This window comes from Eubalaena glacialis, chromosome 2, assembly GCF_028564815.1.
Source record: "Eubalaena glacialis isolate mEubGla1 chromosome 2, mEubGla1.1.hap2.+ XY, whole genome shotgun sequence".
Taxonomy (NCBI): Eukaryota; Metazoa; Chordata; class Mammalia; order Artiodactyla; family Balaenidae; genus Eubalaena; species Eubalaena glacialis.
In genome coordinates this window covers 159,376,363-159,400,265 of record NC_083717.1, presented here as the reverse complement: position 1 = coordinate 159,400,265, position 23,903 = coordinate 159,376,363, and the positions used below count along the sequence as shown (strand labels likewise).

The window sequence follows — 23,903 nt, the reverse complement described above, 5'->3', positions numbered from 1 at the left end:
AAATAACTAATAAGAACCTGCTGTATAAAAAATAAAATTCAAAAAAAAAATTTGCAGTCCTCAATTACCTGAAATATTTGAACTGATTTATATCTTCCTCCTTCATATCTCCCCTCTTTTCTTTTAATTGGCATCTATGGCCCAGTCTCTCCCAGTGTTCCTCCACCTGATTCCCCATTCTCACCACCTTTGCTTATCTCCCCTCAACTCCCTGACCTCTGAACTCTGGAGTGTGTTCTACGTAGACTCATCTCTAAGTTGAATTCACTCTCACAGCTTTCAATACCATCATATACTGATGCATCTTATATTTATGATGCCAGTCTCAGCCATGACCCCCAAATTCCAAAAAAAAAGAAAAAAAAGAAAAGACAGGTGAGGTCAGAGCACAGAAAGGCCAAAGCAGCAATTATTTGGTGGGGGGTGGGGCGGGGGGAGGGAAGTCCTGAAGTCAGAGAGCAATGCAAAGACCAATTCTTTTAAGGGGGGCGGGGGGTAATTTCCACTTAAATTTTACCTGAATACCAATTTGCATATGCAAGTTAAGGTTGAGCAAAAACAACTTCTGGGAAAGAATAATTGCCAGGTAATAAAAGGTGAATAATTCCCAGCTTACACAGGGCCAGGAATCATCCAAGTTCTCACAAACAAGATAAAAAGTCCTCATTGAATACTTGAGACATTCAGTAAAGACACAAGCAGAGAGGTCCACCTTAGTAATAAGGCTAAGAAAGTATAAGAGTGAAGATTACTCTATACCTGCCCCCAGAAAACCTTAAGAATATTAACATACACAGAAAGGGAAGAGGCAAGAAAAGAATTTTGATGCTGCTAAGTATGTCTTAGAAAAACTCAGTCTCAAAACTGTCCCACACACGTGGTTCCATATTACCATGTGCTACTTTGTTCCGTGTGCCACTCAAAGGAGCAGCCGCCACTGCCACCACAGGAAAGGAATTTGGGATGCTGGGAAGCATTGCCATGCCCAAGAATAAAGGTAAAGAAGGTAAAAACAGGTGCAAGGGTAAGAAAGAAAATGAATCCAAAAAAGGTTGGTGTGTAAAGCGTATGAATAAGAGTATGCTCAGGTAATCAGAATGTTGGGAAATGAATGAGTAGAAGCAATGTGCTTTGATGTGTAAAGAGGCTATGCCATATCAAAGGAAAAATGAGGAAAATGGTTTAAATAAATACCTCAGATATTTTATTGGTTGGTCTGCCTGACTATCAGGATAACAAAGCTGATGTAATTTCAAAATACAATGCAGATAAAGCTATAAGTCTGAAGGCATATGGCAAGCTTCCAAAACATGCTAAAATCAATGAAAAAGATATATTTGGTGCTGGAGATGATGACACAATCCAGTTTGCTGATACTGGAGATGATGATAAAGACCATGATGATATATAAATTGAACTCACTGTTTTACATTCCAAGTTTCCAAGGTGATATGGCTTCCTTTTCGTTCAGAAAGTTGAGACTTCTGTGTAGCTTTGCAATTTTATCTTGGCATCCCTTTCCTAAATGAATACATGAACTCCTGATGCTCAAATACTCTTAGTAGCAGTTCTTTGGTCTTCCTGATTGTTCCCTCATTAGTTAGATAAAACTCTGACACATGTTAACAAATAACTTTAAAAAGTGAGCTTTTATAGAACCCAAGTATGTCTGATTCCAAAATCCTATTTTCTTAAATGTAACTTCCTTAAAAAAAAAAAAAAAAGTCTACATGAGTGGTATATTAGAAGATTAATGAGAAAATCCCAATATGCAAGGGAAAATGTTTAAGAGAATACTGCAATTGAAATAACAGCATCTGTCTTACAGATAAGAAAACCAGGGCAATTAAAAGGAAATAAAGGGGGAGGGTCACACAGCGAGCAAGTGTCAAACAGGAATTTCAACCCAGTTATTTGAGTCCAGATTCTACTGCAAGGAGGTCTTCCACAGCAAGTATCTTCCCATGTCTAGACCATTCATCTAAACAAAGGATCCCCTATCAATAGCTAGAATAAGAGAGAAAAATCATTGCCATCACAAGAATGCTACCATAATGAACAGTGACCTTTAGAAGAATCATTCTTCCTCAAGAGCTCTCGTTTTCCACCTAAGAAGACCTTTGAAGCTCTAAATATCTTAGCAGTATGAACTTAATTTTAAAAAAATAAGGATTCCTCCAAAATTTCCCCTCATCATTCATGAATTCAACCATAGTTATTCACTGGCCCACTGCCTACCATGTGTTTGGCACTATACTGAGTACCAAGGATACAATGATGAGCAAGACAGAGATGGCCTTTCCCCACTGTTTTAGTGGACCTTAGAATCTACTGGGAAAGAAAAAATTACACAATTAATTTCTTAGGTTTCTAAATATGCTGAGCCTGTTCCCAACACAGGGCTTTTGAACTTGTTGTCTGAAACACACTTGCCCAAATATCCACCATAGTTCTTCCCTCATCAAATTCAGTGTCACCCTCTCAGTGAAACCTTCCCTAACCATTCTATATAAAAATGGTACACTCCCCACTCTGACATTCCCTATTACCTTACTTGATGTAGTCACCTTTCTCTAGAACATTTATCACCATCTGACATACATATTTGTTTAGTTTCTTTCTCTCCACAAGTGTATAAGCTCCATGAGATCAATAATTTCTATTTTGTTGACTGGTATCACTCAGAATCTAGAACAGTGCCTATAATATAGTAGACACTTAATAAATATTGCTGAATAATAAATAAATGAGTACAATAAAGGAAAGTACGAGTATTATGAGAAGCCATCCATTTCATTTAGACTAACGTACACAATGTTTTTATCCAAATACATGTCTTTTATAACAAAATACCAATTATAAATTCTATCTATCATTCATGTATATGGTATTAATTTAGGCATTGTTTCAGTTTTTCTATAATTCCTTTTTTATAAATTACTTTTAAACATTTTAAAGTATTTACAATAGAATGACTTACTGCTAAAAAGATTAATATTTTTATACTAGAAGGGAGTCAACATCCAACAAAATGATTTATTCTCCATTCTATAAACTAGCTCACCTTAAAAAATGAAGACAAGATGAAATGTACCATTCTACCTGGATTTGATATTACCACATTCACTAAACTGGAATAGGCATCTTACTTTTCAGAAATAAAGAGTAAAAAAAAAAAAGAGAAAGAGAGAAACGATCTAAAAAATCACCTTCTGAAGTTTATAGTTTGATGTCTTTGCTTCGTATGCTCAGTGTGTGAAGATTTTATACAATTATGGCACATAGCTAAATATCTAGGGAAAAAAATTGTTTCAAATTTAGCATATCACAGTCCAAGGGACTTTGTGGCCTGACAAAAACTCTTATTTTGAAGGAATAATACTTTCATTTATACCTAAATAATGTTAACCCAAATGTTAACCTTTAAAGGTTAACATGATCATTTAAACAATTATTTAACAATATCATTTAAAAAAGATAAACAGACCCTGAGACAAGTTTTCATATTCAATCACATATCATTTGGAACTCCAATAACTAGAGTCAACATGATCCTCCAAAGGATTAAAAAAAAGTAAAGTTGCTACAGTATTTCTAATAAAATGAGTTTGTTACAAACAATCTATGTGTAGAATGGAACATTTTTCACGAGTCCATTAATTTCTCCTGATACAAACACAAGTTATTGCAAGAAATTAAGAAAACAGTCATGAAGTAACAATATGATCTGCACAATTATACTTTGAAAACCTAAGAATATTGACCAGATGTAATCAGGACTCCCAAAATCCATATGTTCTCTCCCCTAATTAAGAAACTTAGAAGTCATACTAAGCAAAGGAGAGGGCAAAAACAAATCTTCAGATATAAAATGCAGTTCAATATAATATCTATTAATAACTACATCCAAACTAAGTTTTCATATACATAAAAAACCTAAGAATTTTCTCAGTTCTCCACCATCTAATTATGTAGACATTCCTCAAAGTATCTACAAAACAAAATTAAAATTACTACTAAATATTTTTCAACCATTACATACATTAAAGAAACATTATTGTTCATTTTAAAACTATACTTTCTGAGTGTTAACAGTAAATGTTAAATGTAATCATTTCCTTCTGGTTAATTATATTCTTCCAGAAACAAAATGCAGAATTCCTTAGATAGATTTTTTACATTTACAAGACAATGGACCATCAACCAGTACCATGTTTACTGATACAGATATTAAGTTTAAAAAAATTTTTTTTAAAATCAATTTATCCCAAACATTTAAAATTAGCTTATTTTTAAATAGTCACTACAAAACAAAAGACAGAAATACATAAAAGATAAAGGGAAGATCACAGGAAACTTACCTCCTAGAAAGAATAATTCCTTATTACCATTTCTCCACCATCTCTCAAGATATTTTACACAAATGTAAATAATCTTAGATTAAAGGAATCGTTCATACATCCTATTCTACAGCCTACTTTGCTTAATTTGACATTAGGTAAAGAACATCTTTTATGTTAGCCAACATACATCTATATATGTCATTATTTTTAAGGGCTCCAGTGTATTACATTCTATGTATTACCATAACTATATCATTTTTCCCATTAATAGATATTTTACTTGTTTCCATTTTTTAAATGAAATATCTCAAATACAATGAACAGGACACTCCACACTTCTTCACTAAAATGCCCCTTACCCCCAAATTCTTCTCCACAATACAGAAATTCATTTATTCAAATTATTTTTAAGACCCTATTATGTTCTACTCACTGTTCCAGGCAATCTAAGTTCCATGAGTGTAGGTACTGATCCTATTTTATTCATTGCTTTGTTTCCAGTGTTTAGTGGAGTGTCTGGTACATAGTAGACCTTCATATATGCACTGAATGAATGGATGATCATCCTTGTTCATTCATCCTTCCTCACTTCTACAATTATCTCCTTTTTTTTAAGTTTTAACTTTGAAATTAGTTCTTTCATTTTTTTTGCCCTACAAAGTAATGAGCCTATAAACGTCTTCACCACTCAGCATTCAGGATCTCTACTGGGAGTCAAGAAAATAAATATGGAGGAAAAAAAGTAGTGTTACAATGTTACCTCTTGGAAACTCTGCTCAGCTGTGTTTAAAATTCTCAAAGTTCCTTTTTTGAACTTCAAAACATCATCCAAAGGAAACGTGAATCTAACAGCTGGTTGTAGGTCTTCCTTTGGTCTTTCTAACATTTCAGTGGAAAAAGAGTAGTATCCAAAAGGTCCAGCTGGTGCACCCAGAAAAACCTTAAAAATCCAACTAAACTGAAAAATTATGACTGAATTCACAAAAGATTAATTTTGCTTTTCCAGAAAAAATACTCCGAGAGAGGGAAAAATACCACTGACACATCAAAACACACCAAAATGTTTTTATTCCAATCAAATTTTGGTCTTTTAAATTCTTATGAAATAGATCTGTTGAGAAACCTCTAGACATGCTAATTCTGTTTTCTATCATCTGGAAATCCAGGTACTATAGGGATTAAATTAGAATCATAAGCCTGGAAAGAACCTTGAGACACAAATAGAGTTCATCCTTCTGCATTTTACTCACTTACACTTAAGGCTTTTTACATGCATAAGAAATATATCCACAACAAAAATTTATCCAACTCAAGGTAGAGGTGAAGATAGGAGATTAAGTCAGAGTTAAGGTAGGAGTTTGGACAAAAAGATATAAGTCATTCGAAGGATGTTGTTATCGGAAAAGACTGTTTTGGAGAGTGTCATGATCCAACTTCCATTTTAGTATGATCACTCCAAAATTTATGCTTGAATGTTAAATTCATGTGTTAAATACACATGCTTGAATGGAACATGCTTGTCGATTATGGCCATGTATTTTGCCTCTTAACTGGTTAGGATGACATGCAAAAATCTTAGCGTGAGAGGATGCTGGTTTGGATCAGATTGTGAACATCTCTTCAGCTTCAAAAAGTATATGCTACCAGGCTGTTGTGTTTTCATAAACACACCCTATTATTCTCATCAGATTGTAAGTTCTTCAGAAATAGTATCATGGTTTTATTACTTTTTATATCCCCAATACACAGTAAGCATTCAATAAATATTCTCTTTATATCCCTTAGAATACACAACAAGTATTCAATAAATATTCACTGATATCAGTGAAAATACAGATATTCATGCAGTCCATTCAAAGAGAATTTCATTACCTCAAATATCTTTAAATGTTAAAATATATATAAAAATACATGACCACAGTTGAACAGACATTTGCACACCAATGTTCATAGCAACATTATTCACAACTGCCAAAAGGTAGAAACAATCCAAATGTCCATTGACAGATAAATGGATAAACAAAATGTGGTACATGCATAAAACAGAATATTAGTCTTAAAAAGAATGAAATTCTGATACATGGTACAACATGGATGAACCTTGAAGACACTACGCTAAGTGAAAGAAGTCAATCACAAAAGGACAAATATTGTATGATTCAACTCACATAAGGAACCTAGAGTAGTCAAATTCAGAGACAGAATAGTGGTTAAAGGGCCTAGGGTCAGGGAGAATGAGGAGTAAATTTTTTTTTTTTTCTTTTCATTATTTTGATTTTTTTTTACTGAGGTTTAGTTGATGTACAATACTATATAAGTTTCAGGTGTATAACATAGTGATTCACAATTTTTAAAGATTATACTCCATTTATAGTTATTATAAAATATCAGCTATATTCCCTGTGCTGTTCAATACATCCATATAGCTTATTTTATACATAGTAGTTTGTACCTCTTAATCCCCTAGACCCTATATTGCCCCTCCCTTCCACCATCCCTCTCCCACTAGTAACCACTAGTTTGCTCTCTATATCTGGGAGTCTGTTTCTTTTTGTTATATTCACTCGTTTATTTTTTAGATTCCACATATAAGTGACAACATTCAGTATTTGTCTTTCTCTGATTTATTTCACTTACCATAATATCCTCCAACTCCATCCATGTTGTTGCAAATGACAAAATTTCATTCTTTTTTATGGCTGAGTAGCATTCCATTGTGTGTGTGTGTGTGTGTCTGTGTGCGCGCGCACATGCATACTGTATCTTCTTTATCCATTCTTCTGTTGATGAACACTAAGGCTGCTTCCATATCTTAGCAATTGTAAATTATGCTGCTATGAACATTGCAGTGCATGTATCTTTTCAAATTAGTGTTTTCGTTTTTTTTGGATATGTACCTAGGAGTAGAATTGCTGGGTCATATGGTAGTTCTATTTTTAGTTTTTTGAGAAACCTCCATACTCTTTTTCACAGTGGCTGCACCAATTTATAATTCCCACCAACAATGTATGAGGGTTCTCTTTTCTCCACATCCTCACCAATATTTATTTGTATTCTTTTTGATGATAGCCATTCTGACAGGTTTGAGGTGATATTTCATTGAAGTTTTGATTTGCATTTCTCTGATAATTAACAATGTTGGGCATCTTTTCATGTGTCTGTTAGCCATCTATATGTCTTCTTTGGAAAAATATCTATTCAGATCATCTGCCCATTTTTTATAGGGTTGTTTGTATTTTTGATGTTGAGCTGTATGAGCTATTTATATATTTTGGATAGCAACCCCATGTTACAGGGGCTGGGGGCAGGAAGAATGGGAAGTTAGTATTTAATAGGTACAGAGTTTTGTTCAGAATGATGAAAAAGTTCTAGAGATGGATAGTGGTGATGTTTGCACAACAATGTGAATGTACTTAACACTACTGAATTATATACTTTAAATGGTTAAATGGTAAATTTTGTTATGTATATTTTACCATAATAAAAAAGGAGAAAAATATATAAATCATATTACTTTATGAATGACTTGTCCAAATAATACCTTGTAAATGTACAATCACAGAATTCTAATTGTTCTTAACATTAAATTATTAAGAAAAATGTAGTTTAAATTATTACCCAGTTTTATACTGAAGTATCTGGCTTTTTAAAAAACAAACACAATACCCCCCACAAAAAAAACCCCAAAAAACAAAAACAAAAAAATCCTTTAAGAAAATACAGTTATTTTGATCTCAGCCATATCCATAATGCATTTAATCTAACTCTGTAAATCCTTTGCTTTACAACAAAAATACTAAACGTGGCCATAATCAACATATCCATATATCCCTAACATTCACACATAAATTCATATCCATTTTCTCAGCAGAAGCTTGTCTTCACTCAATGTTTTTGCAATTCAGTTTTTATTGTATTTTCTTCTATTCTTTTTCTTGCAGGTAAAGACTATGCATGCAAAGACTATTCTCTACTTTGTGCAACATTTTCAGGGTTGTTAATAAGCATCTAATAAGGAGCTACGTAACGTCAAATAAAATGATAAACTGGGAATTCTTAAAAGTAATTAACACTCTGTATGCTAATTATTTCCTAAATTTTGGGAAATGTGTAAGAAAATAAGTTAAAGTTTACATTTACATTCATCTGATTACATACAAAAGCTGACTCAACTGCTACAGAATATAAAAGCAATAATATTTTGCTGCTGGTTTTTATAAAAGTGATTCATATTCAAATAAACCTAACTGAAATTCATGGAATTATAACATCGCTAAAATACAAACTTCCCAGTTCATCAATCTACAACCCTTCAATACAATATACCACATATACATCAATTCCTATTCTGTGATTACGTCAAAGAAATTATATTGATTTAACACATAGCTAAGTTCACCAATAATACTGATCTAATTCATAACTCATTTAACATGATTCATTTATGAGTCTTGACCTTAATTTACCAACTAAAATTTAGTATTAAATTTTAATACTGGTTTATTATTCTTTCTCTGCTAATTATCAAACCAGAAAATTTTCAGTACTGAATAATTTTCCAAGATCTGCCCATAAAACCATTACTGTACACTGAAGTCTCATTTTAAAATAAAGTCACCTAAGATAAAAAGAACAAAAGCAAAGAAATAGGTACATTCAAGTGTTTGGACTCCCTAACATAGTGCTCTATGTATATTCTTTCTAGAAGTAGCTATTGGGCTGACCATAAAGTGCCTTTGGTTTTTAAGTAAAAATAAAAGACACGCTTTCATTTTCACCAAGAACTTCATTGACCAACATATTCACCCTTTTGTTCCACTGCCTTCTGCCATTTTTCAGGCAACTTCATAATTCCATCTTCCCAAAACTTTTTATCTTTTTGAGCAAAGAACTGTTCCAGGTGCCTTTTACAGTCTTCCAGGGAATTGAAACTTTTTCCATTAAGAGAACTTTGTAAAGACCGAAATAAATCGAAATCCGAAGGTGTAATGTCTGGTGAATACGGTGGATGAATCACAACTTCCCAGCCAAGCTCTAACAGTTTTTGCCTGGTCATCAAAGAAACATGCGGGCTTGCATTATCCTGATGGAAGATTATATGTTTTCTGTTGACTAATTCTGGACGCTTTTCGTAGAGTGCTGCTTTCAGTTGGTCTAATTGGGAGCAGTACTTGTTGGAATTAATCGTTTGGCTTTCCACAAGAAGCTCATAATAGAGGACTCCCTTCCAATCTCACCATATACACAATATCACCTTCTTTGGATGAAGACCGGCCTTTAGTGTGGTTGGTGGTGGTTCATTTCGCTTGCCCCACGATCTCTTCCATTCCACATTATTGCACAGTATCCACTTTCATCGGCCATCACAATTTGTTTTAAAAACAGAACATCTTCATTACGTTTCAGTAGAGAATCACATGCAGAAATAGTCAAGAAGGTTTTTTTTGCTTAACTTATGTGGAACCCAAACATCAAAGTGATTCACATAACTAAGCTGGTGCAAATGATTTTCAGTGCTTGATTTGGATATTTTGCGTATGTTGGCTATCTCCTGCATGGTATAACGTTGATTGTTCTCAATTAACGTCTCAATTTGATCGCTATCAACTTCAACTGGTCTACTCGACCGTGGAGCACCGTCCAGCGAGAAATCTCCAGCACGAAATGTCACAAATCACTTCTGACATGTTCAATCAGTCACAGCACCTTCTCCATACACTGCACAAATCTATTTATTGCATTTCAGTTGTGTTTTTACCTTTCTTGAAATAATAGAGCATAATATGCCGAAAATGTTGCTTTTTTCTTCCATTTTCAATATTAAAATGGCTACACAAAAATTCACCAATTTTGATAAGTCTTTTTTTAAATGCACACTGATATGCCAGCTGTCATATACAATCTAACAAAATTGTTTCGAATGAAGTTAAAGACAACTAAGCAATAATAGAGCCAGCCTATGGAAAAAAACCGAACAAACCTTTTGGTCAACCCAATATTTCAAGCAAAAATAAATTTTTCAATCCATAATTTCCCTACTTTCCCAATGAATTATATTAAGCAAAAATTAAGTAAGCTAGTGTAGAGAGTCCTTCCATTAAAAAAAAAAAAAAAATCTAGAGATTTACTTTTCCTTATTACATTCCTTCTACTATATATTCCTTAAAAAATACTCTGGATTTGGTGTCCAAAAGATCTAACCAGTAAAACTCACATATTTATATAAGTTTTTAGCAGTTTAACATTCAGATTTAGATTCAACAAAATCCTCCTAGACTATATGAGGAAATGAATTACAACCACAACTTTACAACATGAGTATTAATGATCTTATGTCAAAGAAAATTAGACTCGGAGAGACAAAATAATTTGATTTTATAATGATCTCATGACGAGTAACTAGTGAATTCAAAGACTGGAACCAGATATTACTACTGATGCTGAAAGGAACTAGGAGGAGAAGTAACACTGGTGCATGCCAAATATGAGCTGGGCACTTTGGAACCATTTCCTCAATTAATTCTTACCAGTGCTTTGTAAGGCAGGCACTATCTTCATTTTGAAGATGAGGAAACTGAGGTAAGAAATGATTTGACTTGATCAAGGTTTGTACAGCTAGTCAGCAGCTAAGACAGGACAGAAACCATGAGATTACACATTGATAGATTCTGTCCTCAAACCACTACTTGTGATCCAAGGAGGAAAGTTCATTTGATGTATTGTATTTTTGTGTTTGGTTTGGTTTGATTTGGTTTGGTTTTTAATTCTACAGAGAGGGGAACAATTTCACTGAATCCATTTTAACAAGATTTCTAAATCCTGTCTATGTTATTAATCCCTGTAGTCTCGCTATCATAAGTCTGCCAGACAGACAAATGATAACAATGAATATTCTCTCCCTTTACAAATTCTCCCCTGTCCTTTCTCATCTGCTTCTGCTCTTCCTCTAGATCAGGGGTCCCCAACCCCCGGGTCACGGACTGGTACCGGTCTGTCAGTGGAAAAACTGTCTTCCATGAAACCAGTCCCTGGTGCCGAAAAGCTTGGGGACCATTGCTCTAGATCACTCAAAAGAATCTGGATACCTAGAGGTCTATTATTCAGGAGCAAAGGTCAATAATTATCAAATACTGGCCAGGGCATGAGGGATTCATATTTCACAGTTTTCAAATTTTGCTACATGAACCAAAGAGTTGTAGGAGGTATTCCTTCCTAATACCAGTAAATGAAAAAGTGCCAGGTAGGTTTCATTTGTAAAAGTAACCCCCATAACTCTTTCATTCATTATACCAAGCTTGAGGTAAGAAAAATGTTTAAGTATTCTAAAAAATCAAAGTTTTAAAATTCTTACTCTAAAATACGTAAGAGGTAGAGGCGAGGTAGGTGACAGTTTGTTGTATTTTTTAAAATGAGTTCCTCATCTTTTTTCTTTCTGATCACTTTTTTATGATGTGAATCCTACTAAAAAAAATTTAAAACTAAAAAGAACTCGCATATTCCCTGTTGTTGCTGGATTATAGATGTCAATCATATCCAGTTGATTGATGCTGTTGCTGAGTTCAGATATGTCCTTACTGATTTTCTGCTACATCTGTCCATTTCTGACACAGGAGAGTTGAGGTATCACCTACTACAACTGTGGACTGATCTATTTCTTTTTGCAATTCTGTCGGTTTTTGCATCACATATTTTGACGACCTGTTGTTAGGTGCATACACATTAAGGATTGTTATGTCTTCTTAAAGAATTATCATTATATAATGCTCCTATTTATCCTTGAAAATCTTCCTTGCTCTGCAGTCTGCTCTGTCTGAAACTAATATAGTTACATCAGCTTCCTTTTGATTAGTGTTAGCATGGTATATCTTTCTCCATCCCTTTAATTTTAATCTATATGTGTCTTCATATTTAAAGAGAGTTTCTGTACACAACATATAGTTGGGTCTTGACTTTTGATCCAATCTGACAGTCTGTCTTTTAGTGTATTTAAACCACTGCTATTTAAAGCAACTATTGATATACTTGGGTTAATATCTACCATATTTGTTACTGTTTTCTACTCATTGCTTTTGTTCTTTGTTCCTGTTTCTGTCTTCAACTCTTTTTCTGTCTTTCGTGGTTTTAATTGAGCATTTTATGATTCCACTGTGTCTCTTTTCTTAGTATGTCAATTATACTTTTTTTTTTTTACTTTTTTTTAATGGTTGCCCTAGAGTTTGCATTATACATTTCCAAATAATCCAAGTCCACTTTCAAATAACACTATACCGCTTCATACGTAGTGCAAGTACCTTATAAAAGAATATTCCTAATTTCTTCCTCCCAACCCTTGTATCATTGTCATCATTCATTTCACTTATATATGAGCTATAATCACTGAATACATTGTTGCTACTATTATTTCAAACAAATTATCTTATCTGTTAGATCTCTTAAGAATAAGAAAAATAAAAGTTTTTATTCTAGCTTCACTTATTCTTTCTCTAATCTTCTTCTTCTTTTTTAAGGTAGATACAAGTTTCTGGCCTGTATAATTTCCCTTCTCTGAAGAACTTTGTTTAACATATCTTGCAAAGCAGGTCCACTAGCAACAAATTCTCTAAGTTTTTGTTTGCCTGAAAAAGTCTTTACTCTCCTTCACTTTTGAAGGATAATTTTACAGGATACAGAATTCTAGATTGTTGGTTTTTCCTCTCAACACTTTAAATATTCACCCCACTCTCTTCCTGTTTTCATAGTTTCTGAAGAGAAGACCTCTGTACCTAAGGTGGTTCTTTTTCCTTTGGTTTCTTTCAAGATTATTTTCTGTATCTTTGATTTTCTGCAACTTGAATATGATATGCCTAGATAAAGCTTTTTGGGCACTTATCTTGCCTGGCATTCTCTGAACCTCCTAGATCTGTGGTTTAGAGTCTGACATCAATTTGGGGAAATTCTCTGTCATTATTCTTGTTTCTTTTTCTCCTTCTGGTATTTTCATTATGCATATGTTGCACCTTTTGTAGTTGTCCTACAGTCCTTGGATATTTTTTCTTTTTTTCTTTTTTCCAGTCTTTTTTCTCTTTGCTCTTCAGTTTTAGAAGTTTCTACTGACATATCCTTAAGCTCAGAGATATTCTTTCCTCAGCCATGTCCAGTCTAATAATGAACCCATCAAAGCCATCCTTCATTTCTGTTATAGCTTTTTATCTCAAGCACTTTTTTATCCTTTATTAGATTTTCTATCTCTCTACTTACATTATTCATCTGTTCTTGCATGTTGTCTACTTTTTCCATTAGTGCTCTTGGCATATTAATCATAGTTGTTCTAAATTCCTGGTCTCATAATTCCAATATTCCTGACACACCTGAGTCTGATCCTGATGCTTGCTCTGTCTCTTTAAACTGTGGTTTTTGCTTTTTAGTATAGTATGCCTTGTAATTTTTTTGTTGGAAGTCAGACATGATGCACTGGGTAAAAGGAACTGCAACAAATAGGAATTTACTAATGTGGTTAAGGTGTGGAGGGGAGTAGAAGCATTCTACAGTGCCATGGTTAGGCCTGCGCCCCCCGAGCTGTGAACTTCACAAGTTCTTTTCGGTCCTATGCTCCCCTCCAAGGTGGAACAGGATGGCTACAGGGGACTGGAATGGGATATTTCTCTCCCCACCATGTGGAAGGCTACAGTTGGGTATTTCCCTTCCTCCAGGTCAGTTAGTCTCTGATAACACCTTAATAGATCAGGCCCTGGTAAAATACTTTCTCTTGATAGCAGATCTTGTTAAGAAAAACAAGATGCCTTGGCATATTTCAAAATGGTTACTCTTCCCTCCCCCTGCAGGAAGCACCAGGGGCTTCTTCTCAGATATTCACTGTGAGGACCTGGTAGAGCTCCTAGAAGCAAAATCATGAAAGTGTGGGGGGCTCCCTATGACTGGGTCCCCCTGGAGTTTTTACCTCAGGCTTGTCCACATGGAGTCTACCCTAATTTGTTAATCACACTTTAGATTTTCCTACCCAGTAGTGGTTCCCTTGGAGGTTTTTGCTAGGGTAAGTTGTCATTCTCTATATTTGCCTGTCTGTCTCTCTAATTTGAGAGCAGTGGTTTGCCCTGTGACCTCACTTCTCTGATGGATCTAAGAAGAGTTGTTGATTTTTCAGTTTGTTCAGTTTTTTACTCATGGTTAGGATGGAGTGATGACTTCTAAGCTCCTTACATGCCAGATCAGAAACAAAACAAAACAAAACAAAATCCATTTTCAATTTTTACCTTTTAACTAACTGATAGAGTGATATATAACACTCTTATGATATCAGGGAGAGAAGAAACAAATGGAGGTCTAAATTTGTCTCAATGGCACACGAATTACCTAAAATATGATTATTCATAGTGTTTCCCTATAAATAATACCAAAATGCAAATTACTAAACAATACACTTCATCATTTCTTTCTGAAACAATGAAAACACATAGATGAATATCGTAGGTTATCGTTTAGATCCCGCATCATTATTACAAACTAAAATATTTCCTAAATAAACACTTGATTAAATTTCCATAAGAGCTTTTAAAAAAATCTTTCAATAAGTATTGCAATGCACTGGTTATCCCTACTGTTCAACTGCAGAAAAATAAAGCCTGTTTCTTATTCCTAAAGTAGCATTATAATGTCTTCTAAACAAATTTAAGTTTTAAGATTCTTCCTCTGAGGGAAAAGAAAAATCAGTAGAAAGCTAAGATTTGTATGTGAAATTTGACATTTGGATGCCAATTCCCAACATTTTCTATTGCCATGAAATTAACCTTTATCAAAATTACTTTACTTAGAAAATCTTAGTCAACTGTGCTATCTGCTGTTCTTGTAAGCAAGGAATACAGCTAATTTTTTTTTTCCAAATGACACTGTAAAACAGCTCATTACTTTTTATATCACTGACTTAAATTGTATTCAACTTGAGTTTTAACATACTTAATAAGCCTCCAAATGCAGCAAGAATATCAGAATGGCCAAACCCAAGGGAACATATTAGCAGTATCTTCACTTTACATAAATGTAAATTTTATTTTATTATTATTTCCACATCTGTGATGCATCAGGTACAACAGACATTTCTGAGCCCTTTGTACAGTGAACAGATGGTGAACCATTACAAAATTAGGAGCAAGCATAACATCTTAAGGAATTATTAATAATGTTATTTATATTAACAATTATTAATAATGTTATTATTAATTACAAAATTAGGAGCGAGCATAACATCTTAAGGAATTATTAATAATGTTATTATCCTTCATTCAGAGGATAACTACAGAGTTGGACATACGATTTTCCTAGGAGGATCATGAGGAATTAGAGTGAGATATACGGAAAATGGTAATAGGGATAGCCACAAAAAGAACTGGGAAAAGAGACCACACAGTAACAAGTGAAAGATTATATAAACACTCCTATAAAAAAGAAAATCTACCCAAAAAAGGATTGTCAAATGAGAATGAAGATGGATGCTTGTGAAAAATGGAAAAGAATGCTCTAAAAGGCTCACTTTTAATTTGCTGAATATAAAATATATTCCTGAGACCCCCACATTCCTGAAACCCCAAAACAAAGTCAATGTCTAAGTAAAACTGAGACTTAGTACTTGACACAGTTTCTAGCTAAAGTAATAATCAACAAAATGGATCCAATTATGGCAGTTTACAAGAGATAAAGAAATGAAAACATCAAAAGCAAAAAACAAACAAAAAATATTAAGACTATCTAGTCATGTCAGGTGGTTATATATGTAAAAATAAACTATTCAGCTGAGAATGGCTATGTAAAAGGGACAAGTCAGCCTAGCAGACAGAGCACAGAACGTAGTCCTGCTCCAAAAAACTGCTGTATGATTTTTTGAAAGTCATCGTATCATCTCTAGAGCTGAAATAATGTAGACTCAGTGGAATCTTTTGAGGAATAACGATATGACATAAATAAATAATACAGTGTTTCTCTTTTAAAGTTTCTCTTTTAAAAGAGAAAATTTTGATTTATTTACAAAGTTACTTAAATATTAAGCGTGAAAAATGGCTTACCTTTCTTCCCCTAGAACATAAGAAGATGACGAAATCACATATTTCCAATGGAAGATATTACTGCTTGAATCTGGGTCACTAAAATTACCAACTGTTTAAAATGAGACAAAAGAAAGTAGTAACATTAATTATCTACAACTATACATTTTCTTTGTTGTTAACATGAAACTTTACTTACACGAAACCTCAAGGCCCCTCAGGCCTTGAAGAGATATATGTCCCTAGGTTTGAACTCTCCAGGGAAATCTTTGAAGCAAAGATTGGACGAATAGTTAAAACTATTTAAACAATTCCTGTTCACAAAATGTAAATGGTTTTCTTAACTAAAAAAAAATTTTTAGTATTTACTGTTATCACCTTACTTTAATCCTTTTTCCCTAAAAAGGAAAACATTGAAGTCCAGCTAATATAAAAAGGCCTCACTGTTTGTTTTTTTTTTTTAAAAAAAAAAAAAAAGGGTGGGGGGAGAGGAATATTCAAACAGCTTCAAGGACAAAAAGCATGTTCTAGACCAGCTCATATTTACAGTTCCTCATCTAGAATTCAACTAACATCCAACTGCAGCAATCAGCCAAGCTTGGCAAATTAAAATAACAGTAATTTTGACAGATTATCTTCTATAAATATTCAAATATGGACGTTTGTGTGCATGCAAGGGTCTCTATATGCCAATCAAAATGCTTTGTTTAGGATCCTAAAATTGAGCATTTTTTCACCCCTCATTTCTGTAGGGGTACCCTGAATCCTTAACTTTCATTTTAACTCTTTCACCTCAACCGATAAAGAGGCCAATTATTTCAATTCCGTGACCTGAATTGTATTATCTACAGCCTGAATTTAAAAAATTTAAGAGTAACATTCATAAAAAGAACCAAAAGACAGAAACAAAGAACCTAGGATCTTAAAAATCTAGGTCTGTAAAGACAAAAGGAAAGATCCAGGAATTGGGGGCAGTGGGGATGAGGGAGGTAGGCAGAGGATCTTGAAGGATGGCAACTGAATAACTTTTTAGTCATGTGATCAGGTATGCCTTGGTAAAGTAAAATCCAAATGTAAAGAGCAATTAACAACTTCATAAATTTGGGCTGTATGCAAAGTTCAATTAAGGTAGACTACCATTTATTTGGCTCAAGGAAAGAAGATCCTGTGCTTTGATGACAACCTGAAGTACATCAAAGTGTCAAAAGTGGAAAAATGCATTTAGTATGAAATTCAAACCAAATTTTTGAAATCCATAGATAGCCCTATTTAATCAAGAATAATGGCTTTAATGAACACAAGCTATTTGATGCATGAATTTTCTAATTGTCCTCCTATCCTATCTCCCATTAGTTTCCCTTAAACATATACACAATTACTAAAAAGCCTCAGATGTTCTAGGAAAACTACAAGTGATTGGCATGCCTCTGCGTCTAGAGCAGCATCAAAATTATGGAAGAAAAGTCAACCTATTCTGAGGCACTGCCCTTCTAGTGCCACCTGGAAAGAAACGGCTATAAATACCTCTACTACAATTGCTCAAAATATTTCTAGAAAGTGGGCTTGCAAGAAACTCTTACTTAATGATCCACTCCATTCAACCACCCAAAACCAGGTCCAACAATGGATCCAAGCCAGACCAGTGGTTTGTTCTCAAAGCAGGAAAGAGAGAAGAAAGTTTGGTCTAGGGACCAGTAGCTTCGGCCTCCACTGGGAGTTTCTTAGAGATGCAGAATCTCAGGCCCTAACCAGTGACATACTGAATCAGAATCTGCATTTTAGCAAGATTCCCAAATAATTCACATACATATTAAACTTTGAGAAGCTCTGCAGGAAGAAGAATATTAGAAGGAGAGAGAAGGCATAATCTTCTGTTCAAAGGTTAGTTCCCACTGTAGGCCACTGTTTGGCCAATAAGCAACCAATTTTTAACCTCTGGTTTATCATTACTCCTACAATTTTTGCATTTTGAATAAGGGATCTTGAAAAACAGAAATCCCTTTAGAGTCAAAGGAATGAGTAATCGACTCTCAGTTCCCAAGAAAGGCTGTGACAGTTATCTTAGAGCACGTAGTCCTGTCTCATGCCCCCAAATCACATTAGCTAGACAAGTAATTTTAAAATAATAATAACTCCTTTCATTCTAAATCCTAGACACTAAGAGCATGCGGGATCCCTGTAGCTAAGAAAGAGACCAAGAGAAGAGGAGAAGGCTATATGTGCTGGTTATTCAGCTACAGTCTCTCCGCAGCAAATCCACCCTTTAATACTCAGCTCAGTAACGCTGAAAATAGAACTCTGGAAACTACTCTTCTCTTTTGTCAGCTAGCCTCCTCATACTGCCACTAAGAACACTAAAAGGAGAAACTTGCTTTTTCCACTCAGCACTGCCCTAGCACAGGCCCTCCACCCCAGCAGCAGCAGTTGGTGACTGCCAGAAGTTTTCTCTGGCACTCTCAGAAGTTCCAGCAACAGCCAGACAGTACCCCCTGCAGAAGTTCTGAGCCCCAGCCCTCTGGATGATTGATGCTTTCTGCAATTTTTGACTCTGTGTTACTCCAGTGTTCCCCTTCTGCCTTTTCAGCCTTCGACACCTGTATAACCCACTCCCTGTATTAAATTTTCTTGGTAGAAATATCTAGTGTAGATTGCTTCCCTGTCCAGATTCTAACTGATATATCATGACTAGATGGAATAACATTTCAGCAAGATTTGATCAGTTTGGAAAACTACTTTCCCAAGACATGATAGTCCATGAGAAAATATTTACTGCCTCTCCTCAAAAATATGTACAAGAAGGGAAACAGAGGCAAGAAGTACAGTTGAGAAAGAAAAAAGAGGGAATATAACCTAAGAAAGTAATGTACTAAAACAAATATCATGGTAGAAAACACACTTTAGCTCCCAAAAGCATAAAGAAAGGGCGAATAAAAAGTCTGAAACAAATATAAGTTTTCCACCTTAATAAAAATCACAGAATTTAAGAAGTGGAAGGAACTTTATTCTTCTGCCTCTCCCGCTGTTCAGTTTTGTTAAAGCAATTTTATATTGAGTTTGAATTACTATACTTTCAGGAAGCTGTTGAGAAATTAGGGAGAATCTAAAGAAGATTACAAAAATGATGAAAGCAATAGGAAATAGAAGCCATGAAGAAGGGTTCAAGGAGTCAAACTTTTTAGTCCAGTATAGTGTGAAGATAACTTCAAGCCAAAATTATTAGCTGCCTCCTAGTTAAAGAGTTCTAACCAGCTATGCTTCATCATCCCTACAGATGCTTAAAGGGATAGAAGATAACAGTAAATGAAGACATAAAATGGAGCTACTTAGCTTACTGACTCTCCTTCACATCACTAAAGTAGTAGTTCTTAATGCTATTCACACACAGAATGACCTAGAATATTTTTTTACAAAAAAGAAAAAAATGATAATGATGATGATAATGTCCAGAACACTAATGCCAGAGATCTGATTTAACTAGTCTGAGGTAGAGCCTAGGCATGTTTTTTAAAAAACAAAAACAAAAAACACCCAAGTGTTTATAAAGTACTGACAGAAGGATTCAGAACCACTAGTAGGACATTCTATAACTTTAATACTCAAGGTATGATCTAAAGACTAACTACATCCAGATTACCTGTGGAGCTTGTTAGAATGGGAGCATCTCAGGACTATTCCAAAGCTAGTAGGAATCTACATGTTACCAAAATCCCCAAGTAACCTATATGCACATTGAAGTTTGAAAAACATTGTTCTATAACAGTTTGAAAAGGGTGTGCGAGAGACAGGATGAGTGTGTGTGTGTGTGTGCGCGCGCACAATATTCCAGCCTAAAAATAACTTTCTAAATTAAGCTTTTCTAAAGTTTTAAAATATTAATTTTGTTAACTTTTAAAGTCTATTAGCATCTAGTGAGACTACTATTTTAGTGAGTGAATAATAACTAATACATATTCAGCCTGTACTATTTGCAGGCATTGTTCTTTACTAAATGATTTAATCCTCAACACGTGTAAAAAGTAGATAATTTTATAATCCCTGTCTTACAGATAAAACTGAGGCAAGAGTTATATAAAATAAATAACCTGCCCCAGGTCACACAACTAGTAAGTGGTAAAGCTGAGAACTGAACCCAGACAGTCTTGTTTAAGAGTTTATACTCTTAACCACAAAAAATAATACTATGTTTACCAATACCATACCAAAACATTTTGAAATAATTCAGAAGGAAAGTATAATTACTGGAAATAAAAATGCTATAAGAGTAAAGGGAAAAAAATCAGTGTGCTTTTCTCTGATTTAAAAGGAAAAATATCAACAGTTATAATAGTAATATAATCACATCAATACTGTTATGGGTTTGTGGCCCACACTTAAAACAGAGAGGAACATGACAGAAAAGGCAGTAACTCAGATTACCTGTAACGCCAACACTGTCAATATTTTGGGGTGAGTGAAAAACATACCAATACTGCACACGGGCCTCCTATGAAAGAAAAATGTCTGGAGACAACCACCTTGCTCTCTGTATTTGGGAAATAACTGAAACCCCATGTTAGAAGACACATTCTCCGTGATGCCTCCTTAATTCACCCTTCACTCTTACCGCCACCGCCCCCTCCTCAGAAAAGAAAAGGACATAAGGCTATGATTATTTTTCACAATGAAACAGGCATGATATAAAATGTAGTCTGATTTTTCTCCTCTTCTGTACCTCACTGCTCCTAACTTCTAAAAAAGTTCACTCTCTTCTTCTGTCACAACAGAAGCAAAATCTCCAGTCCCAGGAAGACCCAAATGATTCTTCTGAAAATGCTGAAGACTACTTTTAAAGAAGAGGTCAGACAATAGGCTCAATAAAAGACCTACTAGAAAGGTTTAATAATTCATGTGAATTCTAAATAGCACAACAGAATACAGCCAAAGTTCCCAGAGATAAATAATATTATTGTATTGGCAAACAGATTGAGTTTAAAATATGCAAAATTATATCCTATGAGTATTTAAAGCAGAGCAACAATGTCTATGATGTTTTAGCTTCATTCAGTCCAAGGACACTCCCAAAAAGTAAAGTGTACAATAATACCTTTTTCATTAACAATGACAAAGCCCTGGTGACCTCATTTCTGAGAATGAACAAAACTACAGATATTAAAAATGGAGTTCCTTAACCCACAGAGTTATTAAAGTGGATGCTGGAGCCAGAAAGATTTGGGGGCTAAAGATACCAATGCAAAGACTCACTGAAATGGAGTCTTCTAAAGACCTAAGTGTAAAATTATGACTTGAAGCCAATTCATTGGCTCCTTTAGGTAAGGTTTTACATGAAGAATCTAAGAAAGCTGAGGTTCACGTGAAGCACTGTAGGGATGAAACCTGATTTCCCAAACTGTGGATTTGGAGTAGGACTTCCCAGGAAGCCAACATACACAAAACCCAGAAGAAGAGTGTGCTTAGGAGGGAACACAACCGTCAAAAAACACAAAAGCTGAGCATTCCTGATATGACTCTTTCATTAACTAATATGACTAATAAAGTGACCCATACCAAAACTCCTTGAAAATTTCCATCAGGTTTTAATTATTCATATTAGTTATGTAAATTATTTATAGTTATATTTTCCTTTCTAGTTAGCACCAGGAAACCACTCTCTTCACCTCTCTACCTATCTTCATAATAGTATGTTCTCAATCTGCCTTACTTTCCTACCCTATTCAAAAAGACTACATTATTTGAATAATAAAGTAAAATATGCTATATTTATGAAAAAATTAAAATATACCTCAAAGAAGTGATATTTACTAAATAATAGTTGAATGAACAAATATCACTACCCTCCTACCCTCATAACATGGAAAAAATTTAATGGAAAAAATTTACCAGCTCCATCACCAAGAAAATAGAAAGCTTATTATATCAAAGAAACACAACTATTTAAAAACCACTAGAATCATTTTTTAATCATCAAGAAGAATAAATTTAAAAAGATGATTCTCAAAATTCATGGTGAATCAGAATTATTTATTAAGCTCGTAAAACTGCAGAATCCAAGCTCCGTGACCAGAGATTCTGATTCATAAAGTCTGAGTTTCTAAAGATGAACCCAAAACTCTACATTTTAACAAGCTTCCTAAGTGATTACCATGCAGATTATCCTTGAACTACACTTTAATATATACTTCACCTTCAATCCACTGTCAACTCCTCAATAAGTCTTTGAAGTCTGGTCAGAATGCCCACTCCTGAGTCTTATCTTAACAGCCTCAACTTCTACTTAAACTACATGCTTGTAACTAACACAGAGAAAAAAATTATAGCAACCAGTTATTGGACATATATTACTATGGGCTATAAAACTTCACATGATCTATTATATATACATAAGAATTAAATGATATTTTGCATGTAAAGTACATAGTACAGTGTCTGGCTAAAACAAATAAATGCTCAATAGAAGTAGCTGCTAGTTGAAAACTAATGTCCACCCAAAAACCTACACATGGTTGTTTATAGTAGCTTTATTCATAATTGCCAAAACTTGGAAGCAACCAAAATGTCCTTCAGTAGGTGAATGGATAAGTAAACTATGGTACATCCAGACAGTGAAATACTTACTATTCAGTGCTAAAAAGGAATGCGCTATCAAGTCATGAAAAGACATGGGGGAACCTTAAAGTGAATGAAGTCAATCTGAGAAGGCTACATAGTGTATGATTCCAACTAATATGCCATTTTGGAAAAGGAAAAACTATGGAGACAGTAAAAAGATGAGGAATTATCCAGGGCTGGAAGTTGGGGAGAAGGGATGAAAAAGCACAGAGGATTTGGGGGCGGCAGTGAATGTACTCTTTATGATTTTATAATGATAAATACATATCATTATATTTTTGTCCAAACCCACAGAATGTACAACATAAAGAGTGAATCCTAAGGTAAACTGTGGACTTTTGATTATGATGTGTCAATGCAGATTCATCAATTGTAACAAATGTACCACTCTGGTGGGGAATGTGGACAATGGAGGAGGCTATGCATGTGTAGGGGCAAAGCATACACAGGAAACCTCTGTACCTCCCTTTCAGTTTTGCTGTGAACTTAAAACTGCTCTAAAAAAAACTGTCTTTATTAAAAAAACAAACAGTAAACTGTCATTATCCCTAACAGCAGAGATATTATTTTGCAGGGGTCCTCCTAACAACCCTAAGAGGTGGTTGCTATTATTTCCAAATTGCAGTTAAGGAAACTAAGATTTAATAACTTGCCTGGGCAAGTAACTTGTGCAGAGATAGTTAAGGAGCAGAGACAGGATTCAAGAGAAACCAAGTAACTCCAAAACCTGAACCCTTTAACCTAACTTCCTGAAGCAGCCAGGCAACAACAGCCACTACAAAACCACTCCAACAGTCATAACCACCCTTTACAAGAATTTTCCTGAGTCATCTCCATGTCAGTCATGACCTAAGCACACTCTTCACAACGTTCCTATACGTCTAAGAATTAAAAAAGGACAGGCATAGGACTCTGATGGATG

General features: G+C 34.5%; 1 protein-coding gene and 1 pseudogene across 3 annotated transcripts in view; one reads left to right on the top strand and one right to left on the bottom strand.

Annotated features, from left to right (window-relative positions):
* Nucleotides 1-23,903, bottom strand: part of FUT8 (fucosyltransferase 8) — a 318,044-nt gene that overhangs the window by 185,375 nt on the left and 108,766 nt on the right. For 2 of the 3 annotated variants that reach the window (XM_061182670.1, XM_061182669.1), the window contains exon 3: nt 16,397-16,487. The exons of the other annotated variant lie outside the window; for it this stretch is intronic. The gene's annotated coding sequence lies outside the window, so the exon portion shown is untranslated. The remainder of the gene's footprint in view (nt 1-16,396; nt 16,488-23,903) is intronic. 3 annotated transcript variants of the gene reach the window in all.
* LOC133085554 (eukaryotic translation initiation factor 1A, X-chromosomal-like) lies at nt 982-1,411 on the top strand (annotated as a pseudogene).